Source organism: Sinocyclocheilus rhinocerous, unplaced genomic scaffold (assembly GCF_001515625.1).
Source record: "Sinocyclocheilus rhinocerous isolate Xijiao unplaced genomic scaffold, SAMN03320098_v1.1 scaffold720, whole genome shotgun sequence".
Lineage (NCBI taxonomy): Eukaryota > Metazoa > Chordata > Actinopteri > Cypriniformes > Cyprinidae > Sinocyclocheilus > Sinocyclocheilus rhinocerous.
The window spans coordinates 384,125-389,726 of NW_015653468.1; the positions used below are offsets into that span (position 1 = coordinate 384,125).

Below are 5,602 nucleotides of genomic sequence, written 5' to 3' on the forward strand. Positions count from 1 at the left end.
ACGTGTTTGAGAGAGGCGGGGCATAGAGGACCTACAATAATGTACAGTATTTGAAAAATAATGTGTTTTTTGAACATTAAAGCATGTCAACATATTCTGTTACACCAAATACACAAAATAATGATCTTTAAAATAGCATCATATGACCCCTTTAAAATATGGATACTGATAACTAGAGAACAGAGTAACTGATGGCAGATGCATAACTAATATACACTACTCTTCAAAAGTTACATTTTTTAATGCTTTTGGAATAAGTCCCTTATGCTCACCAAGGCTGCATTTATTTGATGCACAGTAAAACAGTAAAAACAATGTAAAATAACTTTTCTATTTTAATATATTTCAAAATGTAATTTATTGCAGTGAAGGCAAAGCTGAATTTTCTCCTTCAGAAATCATTCTTATAGGCTGATTTGGTGCTCAAAAACATTTCTTATGCGTAGTTATCAATGTTGAAAACAGTTGTGTTGTTTCATATTTTTGTGGAAATTGTGATACATTTTTTCAGGATTTTATATAGATAGATAAATTGATAGAAGGATGGATGGATAGAGATAGACTGATTGATTGATTGATTGATTGATTGATTGATTGATTGATTGATTGACTTAAATGTTTTGAATCAAATGCATTCTCTGCAATGCCACCAGGGGCGCTATAGCAGATTTTAACTTAAAGGTGACATCATGAAAGTGTGACTTTTTAGCGTTTCGTTGAACACTATTTAGAGTCCCAGCCTCAGTGGAGACAAGAGAGTATTGGATTTATTGATTTATTTACTGTATATTGTATATGCTGCTGCCACACAGATCTAATATAAACATGCAATTTCTTTCCCAGCTGTTTACCTTCACAGACATAACCAACTGTTTTTGCAACTCATGTGGTTTTAACATAAAATTTTGTGTATTTGACAGTTTAAGTGCAATAGCAAATGAAAGAACTTAGTTTAGTACTCACATGTCGTGTGACAACCGTTTTCTATGCACATGCTTCGGATGTGTGTGCTCAGAAAACCGTATATAGTACCAGAAGTTTAAACTAATATGGTTTAAAATGCATGATTTCAGTGCGATAGTCATGATAATCAAAACCAAACAGATGTTTTTAGCAGAGTATCTGAGGAATGAGCTGTAAAGGCACAGCTCTATTCTGGAAAAGGGGGCGGGGAGCAGCAGCTCATTTGCTGTTTCTTCTTCCACTCAAAATAGGCATTTACAAAATGATATAATAAATGATGATCTGTCGGGTATTTTGAGCTGAAACTTCACAGACACATTCTGGGGACACCTGAGACTTATATATTGTAAAAAGGGGCAAAACAGGTCCCCTTTAAACTATCTTTTCTGCCAGTTTTTAGTTTAAGGTCAACTACTGTCATTGAAAAGCAACAGTTTTAAGAGAATCTTGCTGAACAAGCTGCTTTTGTAATGAATTGTATAGTAAAAATGGATGCACATGTAAACCTGAATTGATTCAAATCGGATCAGCAATTTTTTCTGATATTGTGAGGGCATGAAGGTAAATAAGAGGAGTCTTAATTCTATTCATTAAGCTCAAATATACTTGATAACTGTTTCCATTTCATTAAGACAGTATTCCCCTGCTGAGCAATGGCTTTGCTTGTTGTGTCCTGCGGGATTGGTGTCTTCTGCTCAGACCCATTTGTTAAGCTCCGTTTACATCACCCATAGCAAGCGGATGTACTCAAACCGGTACCGGCGACACGTTCACACAAATGTGTGCATTAAAACACACATGCATGAGCCTTTGGGGCTTTTCTCCTGAGGCTTTTGTAACTCCCCATCATGTGATGTGAGATTAATCATTCATTACAACAGCGTGAACATGCCGTCTAGTGTGAAGGAAATTGGGTCATCTGCCACACTTGAGTGTGCACTACATTTTGCACACTTGAGTGTTCTTAATATCTGAAGGATTTTTTAATACCTTTCTTCCTTGCGGCCACAGGCTGGGAAACCACTTAGAGTAAAACCACTCAGTTTGTGTGTGTGTGTGTGTGTGTGTGTTCGCATTGATTAATGATGCAATGAAGGGGTGTGTTTACAAAAACCAAGTGCATTCGAAAGGCGCAATGTCAGGTGGGCACTTAAACATGATGTCAAGGTGCGTGACGCCCATGTGTTATTCAGGCTTGTCTTGGCTTTAAGATAACAATGAATACACATTAGTATATCAATGAGTGAATCTATTTCATAGGTCATATTTCACCCCAAAAATCAGGAAAGGGAATATTTTTTAAATAATATTTTGCTTAAAGAACATGAAGCCTATTTTTAGGACCATTAAGATTTTATGACATTATTTTCGTGAAAATCAAGCAGTGTTACATTAATGAGAATCTAATGAGATGTTCCATTGAGAATAATGAGAATTACAAAAAAAAAAACACTGTCAGTAAAATGTTCAGATGTATTACAATAATGAGAATAATGAGGGAGAAATGTGCTTAATTATCATGAAAATAATGTCACAATGCAGCAGATCTTAAAGGAATAGTTCACCCAAAAAATGAAAACCCTGATGTCCTTCCAAACTGTAGGACTTTCGGAACATGAAAGAAGATATTTTGAAAATATTTTTTGTTTTCTTAATTTATGTTATGTTATGTTATGTTATGTTATATGTTATGTTTTGCTTTGTTTTGTTTTGTTTTGTTTTGTTTTGTTATGTTATGTTATGTGTGCCCTAGACCTTTTCACGATATTCACTTGCACAAAGCAATTATTAAAGGTCTAGTTCACCCAAAAATGATAAATCTGTTATTATTCACTCACCCTAATGTATTTTGAAACCTTAATGGTAAAATGTAATTGAATGTACAAAATGACAAGAAAACACCACAGACATTTGGAACAACATGAGGGTGAGTTTATGACACATTCTTTTGTTTATGTTTTAGTTAACTACTGCTTTAATCACAAAATCGCCCTCTCTCAGTTTTGTTCATCTCTTTTCTGTCCATCATGATGTTCACACGCTGAGATCTGTGTGTTTTTGTGAGATCATTACTGGTGAACATGCTTGATGGCGATGGTTTCATCAAAGTGTCTGGGTTTCCCTTGTGTAAAGATGGAAAACGAGAGACAGAGAGAGAGAAGGGGAAAGATCAAATGATGTTGGCATACTGTCAGTGACATTGTGCTTAGAAGATGAGACATCTGGATTCCAGGCAGCATCACCATGATGATCAGTATCACGGTTGCGGTGGGAGAGAGCGACACACGCACGCTAGCGGTAATTAGTGGTGTAGATCTGTCATCATTTGCAATGCTTTTGTGTTTGTATGTGTAGGATCAGACTTCTGACTCTCAGCATAAAGTATTGTCTACATAGCAGCTTATTATGGCCCAAAAAACACCCACTTAGATATGAAGAGATTGTCTGATAAACATGTAAAAGTGACCAGCCACAGTTCATTTTCTTTTCGTGATGGAAATAGAATCTGAAATAGTTGATACCACAATAATTAGCTTTTTTCACACTGCAAAAAGTTTCTTATTTAGTATTTTTGTCTTACAAATATCTAAACATTCTTAAATCAAGATACATTTACTTGATAAGTAAGTATAAATTTTGTTTTGATTTCTAAAAAAATCTAAATTAAGTAAGTTTATGCTTGAAACAAATTATAAGGTTCTGTTTCTTAATATCAGTTAACTGCATTATTTAATATTAACTAACTAGAATACTTCTTTATTAATCTTGCTTAATGTTAATTTTAGCATTTACTAATATATTATTACGATTATTTAAATGCAGTAGTCTTATTATGTAAGATGTTAAAAATTGTATGTTAAAAATTGATTGTATATGTTTTATCAAGTCATTTATTTATTCATGCATACTAATGCAGGTTGTGCCTTTTAATATTATTTAATGGATCTGAGCTAACAAGAACTAACAATGATTAGTTGTACTTTTATTAACTGATATTAACATAGATTAATAAATATTGTAACAAATGTATTGCTCATTCTTAGTTAATGTGAATTTACTAACTTTAATGAGACCTTATTATAAAGTGTTAACAAAAAATAGCTGTCAATGTGGTAAGAAAATTACACTTAATTCCAACAAGATTATGTTTCTTACCTCACTGACAGATATTTTGCATGTTTTAAGTCTTAATTTTAAAAAAATTTTCAGAAAACAAGACTTGATTTTGTGTAATTGTCTCTTGATTTAAGAATTTATAGATAGAAAACAAGATAAAAAATATTAAATATTGAGTAAGAAAATGTTTTTTTTTTCAGTAGAATTAATTGAATGCTGTTGAGAACATTGTGTTTGAAGACAGTTTTCAACAGATGTTTTATTGCTGCGTCACTCGCCTTTTCAAACAGACTCCATATAGTCGTGTCTCAGAGGGCCGTTTCTTTGTCTTCATTAAATGATGTGTAAAAAAAAAACGATTGTCTTTCTCCTGTTATTACTGTGTTGGTCTTCAGGTCAGGGTGAGGTCGGGCTTCTTAATGAGAATCTTTGTGTCAAGCATAGTGTTGCTGTAATATATTAGCTCCGTTCCAAACCCTAGGGAGCTGTCTATCTAGACAACATTTTTAGGCATCATGCACGCTCCCAACTCTTTCCACTTTCCACTTTCAAAGATCCACTATCATGGATATTAAAGGTTCTTCATGGAACCATCAATGCCATTAAAGGAACTGTTATTTTTAAGTAAGCATTAATGGACTTACTGTGTATGTAAAGCATTTTATTTCATCCACTCATGGGGTTTGATTTAGATTATAATGCTGTCTTGTAAAGCATCTGCTTATGTAAATATTAGACAGCAGAGCAGCTCACTGGGGTTTGGAACGGAGCCAGTGTGTGTTCTGGAATCATGGCATCTCCTGTGACCTCCTGTGACTGATCGTCATCTTCACGCTTTAATTAGCATCTTCACGGTGCACAGACTGCGGCTCGGACACACACTAACACAGTTTAGTTACAAAACCTAATGAGCTTCCTCAATATGCTGCCTACAAAGGCAAAATCCTATTATTAATTTTTTTGAATTGGCTTTTATTTTAATATTTTCAGTTTTGTATTTGTATTACTGTTTGTATTACTCATTTGTATTACTGTTTTTTTTTTACATTTCTATTTAGGTGTAATTTATTTTTATTTCAGTTTAGTTTTAGTTTTAATTTCCATTTAGTCATTTTAGTTCTTCAACTTATTTCAGTTAATTGCCAAGGCGACATTTATTTTATTTTATTTTATTTTATTTTATTTTATTTTATTTTATTTTAGCTTTAGCTTTAGCATTAGCTTTAATTTGTATATTTAGTCATTTTACTAGTTTATTATATTTTATTTTTTTAGTTATGTAATTATATTTCTTTTAGTTCTAGTTCAGATTTATTTTTATTTATCAGTCAGTAATTTTAATGCTTCAACTTAAACCTATTTAACATTTGTGATCTTCGTTTTGATTTCACTTTAGTGTTTATAGTTTTTATTTATTTTTAGTTTTTTTTTTTTCATTTCATCTGCTTTTATTATTATACATTTTTGTAATTTAGTAATATATATATATATATATATATATATATACTATATATAAATACTA

The 5,602-nt window shown here is 32.4% G+C and overlaps 1 protein-coding gene across 1 annotated transcript in view; it reads left to right on the forward strand.

Moving 5' to 3' along the window:
• Positions 1–5,602, forward strand: part of LOC107716031 (gamma-aminobutyric acid receptor subunit alpha-2-like) — a 72,498-nt gene that overhangs the window by 49,853 nt on the left and 17,043 nt on the right. The window lies entirely within an intron of this gene.